The 12065-nt window shown below is 60.5% G+C and overlaps 1 protein-coding gene across 2 annotated transcripts in view; it reads left to right on the top strand.

Moving 5' to 3' along the window:
- The first annotated feature begins 1030 nt into the window (after positions 1–1030).
- Positions 1031–12065, top strand: part of GNB1L (G protein subunit beta 1 like) — a 29259-nt gene continuing 18224 nt past the window's right edge. The window contains exons 1-2 of one of the 2 annotated variants that reach the window (XM_070475778.1): positions 1031–1262; positions 2656–3844. The gene's annotated coding sequence lies outside the window, so the exon portion shown is untranslated. The remainder of the gene's footprint in view (positions 1263–2655; positions 3845–12065) is intronic. The other variant, XM_070475777.1, reaches the window with a different exon arrangement.

Genomic DNA, 12065 nt, shown 5'->3' with positions numbered 1-12065 from the left:
AACAAAAAAGCGTTCTGGACCCAAGAATGTGTTTTCTGACCGCATGGCCCAGCTGGATGAGTGCCCTGTACAAAGCCAGCTGCCCACTCTCCACTGACCTCCCTGAGCTGCCAAACTGTCGGGAACTCCCCCTCTCCTCTGAAGCAGGAAGTTTAAATTATCAGGTCAATTAGGAAAGACACAACCGAAAAATACAAGTTTCATTCACACTTCCAGGAGGCGTTTCCTGGCTGGGTGCCACCTCTATTATTTTTGGCGAGGCTGTTGAAAGGCCCACAGACCCTGAGAAGGTACAATATAACCTTTGATTCCGTTTCAAGGATCAAAGCAAGTAAGCTTGGGTGCAAACGCAGATAACATTTCAGGGACGGTCTCATGAAAGGAGTCGCTAGACCAGGGCAGAGAGGGGGCTCGTGTGACACCACTCCCGGTGACCTCGGCCCTGGTAACCCGCCCGCGCGGGGCGGCCCCGGGGAGTCCACTCGGAGGGCGCCAGCGGCCCCCGCAGCTGCGCTCTCGGGGTCCGCGCCGGCTCCCCCCGGCTCGCCCACGGCGGACAGTCCTCGGACAGCCCCGCCCTGTCGCTCCGGGGCGCAGGTCCGCGCTCGGCCCTAGCCGGGCCTCCACGACGGGCACTCTGCGGACACGCCGTCCAGCGGGCGGGCGACGCAGCCCTTCTGTGCCAACCCTCCCGGTACCCCTCCTGGCGCTCGGCAGGAACTGAGGGTAAGGGCCGCGCCCTCAGCCGGCGGAGGCCGGGGGCGCCACGACCCCTCAGCAGCGAGCCAGCCCTCAGCCCCGCGACTCCTACAACGCCCGACTCAGCCCCGGCTGCGCCTGCGCACGCGGCCACAGCGCGCGGCGATCCGCGGGGCTCAAAGCAGAGCGCGCTCCCATCAACCCCCGCGCCTCATCGCCCGTGGGCGGGGCCGGAAGCGCCTGCGCGTTCGCAGCCCCCGGGCGCAAGGCGCAGGCGCGGGCCCCTCCGGGAGACCGGCGTTGGGCGTGGCCGCGTCCGGCGTGGGGCCGTAAGGGGCGGCCGCGCGCACGCAGGGGGCGGGGCCCACGTCGCGGCGGGGCCGGCAGCCTGGCCGCTTGGGTCTGCGATCCTCAGAGCTTCGGCAGGCGGGGTCCACGTTCTTCTTTCTCTCCCGACCTCGGCCCGCGCCGTGCCGGACCTGGCCTCGCGCGGCCGGTCTCTCCCGCTCCGTGCGTGCCGTCGAGGGAGCGGCACCGTTGTGGCGCCGCGCGGCCGCAGGCAGGTGGGCTTGGTGCGGCGGCGCGCAATCCGGGGGAGGGCCGGGCGGGCTGGGCACCCGGCTCCCTCAGGTGGCGCGGGCGGGCGGAGCGGGCCGGGGCGCGGCCGCTGCCTCCCCTCGCCTCGCGGGGCCGGGGCCGGAGTGCTCCATGGGCAGCGCGTTGTCAGCGGCCGGTGGGACTCTGTGCTGCTGGGCAGGGCCGTGCGCGGCGTTCACCTGTCGCCTGCGGCCTCTGTCGCCCGAGCGTGTCATTGTCAGGGTGGGACGGGCTTTTGGGTGGAAGACCTCCTACCCCAACATGCACACACAGAGGAGAGGGTGCGGAGGGAGGTATCGGGGGCCACCCTGGGGTGCGGGGCGGAAGGACCTACATGCCGTGCCCCCTAGAGGAGCTCTGGCACATGGGGGACAGATGGTCCCGCGGGGAGCCGTCCCGAAGGTGAGTGCAGGCCGGCGTCTGTGGGCGACAGGTGGAGGGGGCGGGTGTGGAGCCTTGTTGGCGAAACCGCCCCCGCAGGGGTGAAGCGAGGCACGCTGTGCCGACCACCGGTGGGCGTCCTTTTGCAGGGACACTGGGGAGGGGTTGGCCGTCAGGCAGGCTCGCTGCATCTGATGGGAACCGCCCCTTTTTCTCTGCTCTGTGCTGCTTTGGCCCGCTCTAGCAGGTGGCCCTTTGCGTGGTGACCTTGGGGTGGTGAGAGTAGACACAGCAAGTGGAATTAAAGCTGTCGGCCAGGAGGGGCTGGATGCCAGGCTGTTGACAGGGAGGGGGATGCAGGGAGGAGGCCCTTGGGGTGGGGGTGGCTGCCTTGTGAGTAGGGACAGGGGTCTGCACGGGGGTGGGGGTGGGCTGGAGGGCACGTGGATAACAACTGCAATGCTCTTGGGGTCTCGTGACACTGAGCACCTGAGTGCAGGGCATCGGTCCGCGGGACTGTGACGCGTCATGGGTGACGGGGGTGATGAGTGCTGGAGCAGGCCAGGGTGGTCTCAGGCCAGGGTCAGCTGTATCTTCACTTAGTGGTTGGTATTTGGCCGCAGACAAGTGACTTCACTCACCCCCGCACCTCAGGCACGGCGAGAGGACTGGCCTCGGTGGGTCAGTGTTCGCTGTGAATAGAGCCCCCCGTGACCCTCCTCCTGAAATTCCCTGACAGCATCCAGGCTGTCCGAGGAAGCCCGGGGGGACCTGACCTGGGTCCTCCTCCTCCTGGGTGGACATGTCCGCCATCACGCCCTGTCCTTGAAGGGGTCAGGCGGTGTTTGCCTGCCTTCTTGGCCTCCCCAGTGGGCCTCCAGTTCCCTCACATGGAGAGGTCTGGTGGGGCCCGGGGTTGGCCACCCAGTGGTGATGGTGGGGCCTCCTTCCCACTCCTCCTGCCTTGTTTTTGGACAGATCGCCTTGGATGGTGGCCTGCAGCTTTCGGTCCCATCGGCTCTCCTGGGCTCTCCTGTTGCGGTTGCAGTCAGCTGCCCGCTCAGCACTTGCCTGGAGCGCCCCTCTTCAGCCGCCTGTGCCTGTGCGTCCGTTGCTTCGGCCTGCTCTCCGGGCCCCTCTCCTCGTGTCCTCCCTGGTTGGCGCAGCAGCTCCCGTCCACTCCCAGCAGGCCTCGTCACGGTGGCAGGGCCCTCACTACCCTGTCCGGGTGGCGGCCAGCTGAGCCACACACATCCCTGGCAGCAGATGCACGGGGCCTCTCCTGGGGTCGTGGACGCACCCCCAGCGGATCCCTGGATTGAGTGCTCCTACTGTGGGGACCCCGTGTGTGTACACGACTGTGGAGCAGACGAGCTCGGCGAGCTCGGTGCTGTGTCGCAGACAGGGCCGCCCCTGCGTGCCGGGCTCGGTCCTGGGCGCCTTCGATAGCGCGCCTTGGCTGCTGGACCGATTCCTGGCGCAGCTGGACAGTTACCTGACCTCCCGCTTCGAGCACCACTGGGACAACCTCAGGCGCCTAACAGGCTGAGCCTGAGTGTGGGCAGCCCCCTGCCTCCATGGGGACTGGGTACAACCATGGGCTTTATCCCCAGGATCTTGAGGAGGTTATTCAATCCCCAGACGGCCCTGCCGAGTGCCATGCAGCAGTGCCCTGGGCTCTGCCTCCAGCCTTGAGCCGGCCACCGGTGGCCCCACGGCTGCCCGTGGTGAGAGTGCTCACCTAGGCTCTCAGAGGCCTGGCGCGCAACACGGGCATTCTGCCCGGGCACTCCGCCCAGGCCTGGCCCCACTGCTCTGGGCTTTCTGCTGTTCCTAGTTCAACTCCACGTCCAGAAATGCTCTGAGCAGCCGCTGGCGACGGAGGGCACCCCAGGCCCATGGGGCCCCCTGCCTCGTCCAGCTCTGCACACAGTCCTGGTCCCACAGGGCCAGCCGCCCCCCAGCCAGGGCAGGTGCCCTCAAAGCTGCCCCTCCACATACGGGACTGGCCAAGCCCCTGCCCAGAGAACAGGTCCCTCTAGCCCAGGGTGTCCAGGATTCACCCTTAGGTTCCCCCCGGGGGCAGTGGACACTGCCAAGACCCCAGAAAAGCCACCGTTCCGACCCTGCCCCCGTCTGCGGCCCCATTGGAGCACGGGCTGTGCAGGTATGGCGGTGACCCGGGTGAAGCGGCCTGCATGCCCCCGTCATGGCGGGGTGGCCCCGCTGGACACTAGGTGTGGCTCCGGGTGGTGCCTGGGCCCAGCCCCGCTGCTGGGTGGAAGGTGCGTGTGTTCAGGGTGGCTGGGCACAGGCAGCTCTCCATGAGCCCCACGCCCTCCCCAGGGGGAGCTGCAGCGGCGTGGTGGTCTCTGCCTTGTGCCCCTCATCCTCCAAGCCCCCAGTGGCCCCCAGAGCTTGGGGGGGGCACTGCCGGCAAGTGGACCGAGGTCCCAGGATCATCCCCGTCGGACATCCGTGTGGGCTGGTCCCCACCCCTTCCGTCCTGGGATGCCCTGACCTGCGTCCCCACCCTCTGGGCTCCTGTGTGGCTGTGGCATCTGCTCTCGCCGCTGCCCCAGGCTTTGCCCCGTGTGCCCATCCTCGGGGCAGGAAGTTAAGGCCGCCTGGAGGAAGTGGCTGTTTTCAGTCTTGGGTCTGAGTGGGAGGGCCTTGGTGAGGAAGGGTGCCCCCGGGGCTCATAGCCGCTAGCCCGCCGGTTGGGCACCTCCCAGGTCCAGTCTCATCAGGGCCGCGCTGCCCTCCCTGGCCGTCCAGCCCACTGCACGCCTGCCTCAGCCCGCACACCTCGTGCTGTGACGGCCACGTCCCCAGCAGACGGCGAGCCCTGCAGCGGGGCCTCCAGCAGTCGGCCTGGTGTCCCCGGCACACGGGCAGGGCCATTAAACGTGCATGGGGTCCATGGCCAAGCGTGAGTCATGTCTATGGTGGGAGGGGCCGGGGCCAGCCGCGAGCACCTGGCCAGTGTCGCAGGTGAGTCTCCTGCCTGGGCCATGGGCATTGCGGGGTCTGGCTGAAGGAGTTGGGGCTGAAGCAGGGGGCGGGGGGGCTCAGGGGAGCAGTGTGGCCCCAAGGACCAGCTTCCAGGCTGGCGGCGAGGGGAGGAGTGGGCCCCAGACCAGGGCTGTGAGGTTCGGGGCCGGGCCATAGTGACCAATCCTCTGCTCGGGGCCGGGGCAGGGGTCCTGGTGGTGCGCACTGAGGCACCTCGGGCCAGTCAGCAGAGAGGGGCAGGCACACCGGCTCCCATGGGTGGCTCGGCCTGTGCTTCAGGACCCTGTGGGTCTTAGAGTTCTGGAGAAGACGGAAGAAGATCAGTCGAAACCTAAGTGCGACTGATAAGTCATTCTAGAAAAAACGAATAACCAGGTGGTAAAACATTTTAAGTAAAATAGACATCATTGGCATTATTTCACTCTCTACCATGCTGGAAGAGCCTCTGGGTCCACGCGCGTTATTTCATGTCACAGACACCTTGTGAGTAGAATAGCTTCGAGTCTGGAAGCAGGGGGAGGCTGCAGTTCAGTCCCTCAGTCGTGTGCAACTCTTGTGACCCCCTGGACTACGCCCCCCGGCTCCTCTGTCCGTGGGATTTCCCAGGCAGCAGTACTGGAGTGGGTTGCCACTTCCAGCATTTCCTGCTCCAGGGAACCTTCCTGACGTGGGGGTTGAACCCACGTCCCCTGCATTGCAGGTGGATTCTTTACCACCGAGCCCCCATGAAGGCTGGCGGGAGGAGGCGGATACAGCAAAGCAAGCTTGCAGGTGGGAAGTGAGTGCCGTCTCATCTCTGATCTGATGGAGGGGTCTGGATGTTCCTGCCCCTCCTGGTGGCACTGCGGCCCCAGTGGGACTGCATCCGTCCAGCCTGGTCAGCCAGGGCCTGGCCTGCTGTGGGTTGGGAGGGCAGGAGGGCACTGACCTGGCCTTTCCGTTAGGTGTGGACTTGGGGGCGCGGCTGACCTGTTGACACCGACGTGGACTGCTTGGTCTTGCATCCTAGCAGTCTCGGGTTGCCGGCATGAGTGCCCCTCCAACCTCACCCCGCGTGCCGAGCTGCTCAGCCCCAGGCAGCGGTGTGAGGACGTCGCCCTGCTCCCCCAGTTTGGACGCTCTACCTCCATGTGGCTCAGGCCGCCTGGCCTCGGCAGCCCCTCCCCGCCCTCCCGGTCCTGTCTCCCCGTCACCGGCGCATCTGAGTGGCGCCGGACTGGCCAGTGGCGGGGGTGAGCCCACACCTGCCCATACAGGAGCAGCCTGCTCGGGCCGCCTGCTGGCTGCCAAGGAGCCGTAAGTGGGTGCGCCTTTTACCCCCATGGGTGTGGACCCCTCCAAGTTACCTGGAGCTTCCTGCTGCCAGCCCGCGGGCATCAGCCGCGTCCCAGGCCCTGCAGAGCACCACCGGGCACCGTGGTCAGCCCTGGGTTGCTGGGCCCTGGGGAGCAGACCTCCTGGCGGGAGTGGGACCCCCAGGTCTGCGCCCGGGAACAGGCCCACATCCTGGGCAACGGGGGCCTTTTCCACACCCGCACTGGGGACAGGCAGGCCAGCGGCCTGTGGCTGGCTGGGGTCCCACCCTGCCCGTAAGTGCCGGCAGCCGGCCGAGCACACCCACATGGCCTGCCTTCCTGCCACGTCCGACTCCTGGGCTAGCGACCCCTCACCCTGGCGTTGCCTCCTGGCCCATCCCGCCATCCCAAGGGGTCTGATGGGTGGCTGCGTGCCCGTGGCTGTAGGTCAGCCCCTGCGGCTCGTTTGGGTGAGGCCAGGCCACGGAGGTACTCGGGGAGCAGGCCATGCTGAGGCGGGTTGCTGGGCAGGGCCGTCGGGCTGCCCCTGACTGCCCTCCCCACGCATGGCCACACTAGGCCCGGAGGCGGGGGTGACGGGTCAGGGACAGGGTGCAGGTTGGGGTCCCTGGGTACCGGGTTCCTGCCCCCACCCTGGGCTCCGAAGCCACCTGGGGCGCTGGCCTGGCCCCCACCCCCTCGCGGCCCCAAGCTGCCTGCCTAAGCCCCTCCCAGGTCTGCATCTTTGAAGCCACAGATACTGACAGAGGATCCAGTGAATCCAAGGTCGCCCGGCGGGCGTTGACAGACAGCCGGCCACGATACTATTTCTGATTTAATAACCAAATGGGGGCCGGCCCTCAGTAATAATTAGGGCTAATTACTGAGGAGGTGTTGACAGACCGGCTGAGAGGAAACAAACCACCTTTATCCCGGGCTTAGAGTCGGGTTTCGCGGCGCTATCTGCCCTCCGAAAGGAGACGCTTCAATCACTCACCGAGGCTTCAAAGGGGCAGGGGCCCAGCAGGGCGGGCACGGGAGGGCTGTGACGCACGCCTTTGACTCCGTGGCCAGCCGCTGTCCCAGAGACGCTCCTTTGTGCAGTTGGGGTCCCAGGCAGACCCGCCGTTGCACCACCTGGGCCAGGGCTCCATGGGCGCGGCGGGCCTCCCGGGCGGGCAGGGAGGCTGGCGCGTGTCCTAGGCCCAGGGAGCAAGCTGCAGGGAACGGGCCGGGCTCTGTCCTGGACCCTGGACCAAGGCTTCCCTGCAGCATCATAGGCAGGCCCGGCCTCCTGGCGGCGCAGGGCTGGGCCGCCCCCACCAGCGAGCCAGCACTGTGGACAGGACGCTGACCCATGGGCCTCAGCAACAGGACCACCGTGCCGTGTCACAGGCTCCCCCAGACCTCCCCGTGGCTCCGAGCTGGGGGAGTGGCGGGCAGACCTCCTATCCAGCCAGGAGGCTGTCCAGTGATGGCCCAGGCCTCCGGGGGTGTGATGCAACTTCCAGGGGCCAGTCCTGGGTTTGGGCCTTGCCGTGGTCAGGGCTGATCAGGGCGGTGGAGGACGATGGCCTGTCCAGGTGCGGCCCAGGAGGCTCAGAGGGAAGTGTCTCAGTTTTTCCCGCCTGCAGGACCACAGGGCATTCCTTAGGGCATGCCCACTGGCGGGGCCATGCCGCGTGAGGGAGGCCTCTCACTCCCCAACTCCCCTCTGCTCCAGGAGGAGCTGAGAGCGTGCTGACGAAGGTTCCCAGGCAGCTGCTTAGTTGAGTGCGGACCACCTTCTGTGGGGGCCGCTATTTATGGGTCTAAGTCTCAGTTCAGTTAAGTCGCTCAGTCGTGTCTGACTCTTTGTGACCCCAAGGACTGCAGCACACCAGGCCTCCCTGTCCATCACTAACTCCTGGAGTCCACCCAAACCCATGTCCGCTGAGTCGGTAATGCCATCCAGCCACCTCATCCTCTGTTGTCCGCTTCTCCTCCCACCTTCAATGTTTCCCAGCATCAGGGTCTTTTCAAATGAGTCAGCTCTTTGCATCAGGTGGCTGAAGTGTTGGAGTTTGAGCTTCAGCATTACTCCTTCCAGTGAATATTCAGGACTGATTTCCTTTAGGATGGACTGGTTGGATCTCCTTGTAGTCCAAGGGACTCTCAAGAGTCTTCGCCAACACCACAGTTCAAAAGCATCAATTCTTCGGTGCTCAGCTTTCTTTATGGTCCAACTCTCATATCTGTAGATGACCACTGGAAAACCATAGCTTTGATGAGACAGACTTTTGTTGGCAAAGTAATGTCTCTGCTTTTTAATATGCTGTCTAGGTTAGTCATAACTTTCCTTCCAAGGAGTAAGTGTCTTTTAATTTCATGGCTGCAGTCACCATCTGCAGTGATTTTGGAGCCCCTCAAAAATAAAGTCAGCCACTGTTTCCACTGTTTCCCCATCTATTTGCCATGAAGTGAAGGGACCAGATGCTATGATCTTAGTTTTCTGAATGTTGAGCTTTAAGCCAACTTTTTCACTTTCCTCTTTCACTTTCATCAAGAGGCTTTTTAGTTCCTCTTCACTTTCTGCCATAAGGGTGGTGTCATCTGCATATCTGAGGTTATTGATATTTCTCCTAGCAGTCTTGATTCCAGCTTGTGCTTCATCCAGCCCAGCATTTCTCCTGATGTACTCTGCATATAAGTTAAATAAGCAGGGTGACAATATACAGCCTTGATGTACTCCTTTTCCTATTTGGAACCAGTCTGTTGTTCCATGTCCAGTTCTAACTGTTGCTTCCTGACCTGCATACAGATTTCTCAAGAGGCAGGTCAAGTGGTCTGGTATTCCCATTTCTTTAAGAATTTTCCAGTTTATTGTGATCCACACAGTCAAAGGCTTTGGCACAGTCAAAATGTCAACATAGTCTGGCACAGAAATAGATGTTTTTCTGGAACTCTCTTGCTTTTCTGATGATCCAGCGGATGTTGGCAATTTGATCTCTGATTCCTCTGCCTTTTCTAAATCCAGCTTGAACATGTGGAAGTTCACGGTTCATGTATTGCTGAAGCCTGGCTTGGGGAATTTTGAGCATTACTTCACTCGCGTGTGAGATGAGTGCAATTATGCAGTAGTTTGAGCATTCTTTGGCATTGCCTTTTTAGGGATTGGAATGAAAACTGACCTTTTCCAGTCCTGTGGCCACTGCTGAGTTTTCTAAATTTTCTGGCACATTGAGTGCAGCACTTTCACAGCATTGTCTTTGAGGATTTGAAATAGCTCAACTGGAATTCCATCACCTCCACTAGCTTTGTTCGTAGTGATGCTTTCTAAGGCACACTTGACTTCACATTCCTGGATGTCTGGCTCTAGATGAGTAATCACACTATTGTGATTATCTGGGTCATGAAGATCTTTTTTGTATAGCTCTTCTGTGTATTCTTGCCACCTCTTCTTAATATTTTCTGCTTCTGTTAGGTCCATACCATTTCTGTCCTTTAGTGAGCCCACCTTTGCATGAAATATTCCCTTTGTATCTCTAATTTTCTTGAAGAGATCTCTAGTCTTTCACATTCTGTTGTTTTCCTCTCTATCTTTGCATTGATTGCTAAGGAAGGCTTTCTTATCTCTCCTGGCTATTCTTTGGAACTCTGCATTCAAATGGGTATATCTTTCCTTTTCTCCTTTGCTTTTCATTTCTCTTCTTTTCACAGCTATTTGTAAGGCCTCCTCAGATATCCATTTTGCTTTTTTGCATTTCTTTTTCTTGGGGATGGTCTTGATCCCTGTCTCAAGTACAATGTCACGATCCTCCATCCATAGTTCATCACACACTGTATCAGGTCTAGTCTCTTAAGTCTATTTGTCACTTCCACTGTATAATCGTAAGGGATTTGATTTAGGTCATGCCTGAATGGTCTAGTGGTTTTCCCTGCATTCTTCAATTTCAGTCTGAATTTGGCAATAAGGAGTTCATGATCTGAACCACAGTCAGCTCCCAGTCTTGTTTTTGTTGATTATATAGAGCTTCTCCATCTTTGGCTGCAAAGAATATAATCAATTTGATTTCGGTGTTGGCCATCTGGTGATGTCTGTGTGAAGAGTCTTCTCTTGTGTTGTTGGAAGAGGGTGTTTGCTATGACCAGTGCGTTCTCTTGGCAAAACTCTGTTAGCGTTTGCCCTGCTTCATTCTGTACTCCAAGGACAGATTTGCCTGTTACTCCAGGTATTTCTTAACTTCCGACTTTTGCATTCCAGTCCCCTGTGACAAAAAGGACGTCTTTTTTGGGTGTTTTTTCTGGAAGGTCTTGTAGGTCATCACTGTTCAGCTTCTTCAGCGTGACTCATCAGGGCATAGACTTGGATTATAGTGATATTGAATGGTTTGCCTTGGAAACGAACAGAGATCATTGTGTTGTTTTTGAGATTGCATCCAAAACTGCATTTTGGACTCTTGTTGACTATGATGGCTACTCCATTTCTTCTGAGGGATTCTTGCCCACAGTAGTAGATATAATGGTCATCTGAGTAAAATTCACGCATTCCAGTCCATTCTAGGATCTATTAGGGCAAAAATACGGTGGGAAATCACTTTAAGTAGGAAAAGCACTTAAAAACTGGCAGTGTCTGTTTAAAGTCACCTTAACTGGAATGAGAAATTGGATCTAAAGCCAGAAAATGTAGGTAGGAAGCTGGGTTTTCATAGTATCTTGGTGGTGAGTCACTGGAGAAGCAGTGGCCCCCAGATACTCCCCGGTCCACGTGGTTTGGAGCTCAGAGGCCTTGAGGACGGCGGGAGGACACTCGCCCCCGGCTGGTGCGGGCATCCTCTGCGGGATGAGCAGCCTCAGGCACTGTGGTCCCTGATTCCTGGGCTCATTCCAGTTTCCTTCATTTTCCCTGCAGTCCTTCCCCAGGGCCCCAACTGGACATGACCCCTTGGTCGGTTGCGTCCGTGGGGGCTCCTGTGGGCTGTGGCGCCCGAGACAGTGGTGAGCGAGTTTCCCCAGCCGGGACTTACTGCCTGTGTTCCTCACGTCGGGCCTGGGGTTTGGGTTTCGGGGAGCAGGACCTCCCACATAAAGGGCCGTCGCACGCACCGTAGCCAGGGAACGTCTGTCCACAGGAGCCCTGTCTCCCCAGAGGAAGGCGGCCTCCTCACAGGTCTCTGCCCGCTGGCCCATTCCTTCAGCTGTTTCCTTCGTCTCTGTGGCCTCAGGCTGATCCTTACAACATGTGCTTGTGGGGAGGCAACGCGCAGGCAGAAACCCCCCCGCCCAGCCCCGAGCCCTGGCGCCTGCCGTTCGCAGCGCGCCCGGCGAGCTGGGCCGTGCGGTGCAGGCTGGCCCTTGCTCTGTCCTGCGTGGGTGCTTGCACAGCGCTGCGCTCCTCGACACTCGGCTCCTGCACTGTCGCTCCAGGGCGGGTGGTGGTTTGGTCATCTCGCACTGGAGCGATACTCGAACAGAGCGGACCGCTCAGGCGCAGGCGTTTGCAGGCATGATCTCGTTTCTCTGGAGTAGATGTCCAGCGGTCGCGGGGCTGGCCACGTGACTGCTGCTCCCTGGTCCGGGGCCGCCCGGCTGGCTGTGGGCTCCTGCAGTTCGCATCCTCGCAGCGGGTCTGCCGGCCTCACCTGAGCTGTGGCGCTTCTGTTTGCATTTCCCCGAGGCTGAGGGTGGTGAGCCGCGTGTTCACCATCTGCGCATCTTGCAGGTGAAGTGTCTGCTCACATCTTTGGTTTAGGTGGTGTTCAGTGTTTTTAAATATTGTGGATACACAATAAAGCGCACACATTTGAAGTAGATAACTGGAAAAGTTCCAGCATCTGTGTAAGCATTGCTGTGCCTGAGACACACGCACACCTGAGACACATGCACCTGAGACACGCACACCTGAGACACGCGCACCTGAGACACACGCACGTGCAACACGCACACCTGAGACACGTGCACGTCATCCTGGGGAGGTGCCCAGGGCCTCTTCACGACCTCCGGCCTCACGCAGCCTCCCGCTGCCCGCACCACCCCTCCACAGGTGCCCTCAGCTGCTTCCCGTGGCCGCTGCATAGGTTGTTCTTTCTACAGTTTTAC

Source organism: Odocoileus virginianus, chromosome 12, assembly GCF_023699985.2.
Source record: "Odocoileus virginianus isolate 20LAN1187 ecotype Illinois chromosome 12, Ovbor_1.2, whole genome shotgun sequence".
NCBI classification, from domain to species: domain Eukaryota; kingdom Metazoa; phylum Chordata; class Mammalia; order Artiodactyla; family Cervidae; genus Odocoileus; species Odocoileus virginianus.
This window is presented reverse-complemented; position numbering and strand designations above follow the sequence as displayed.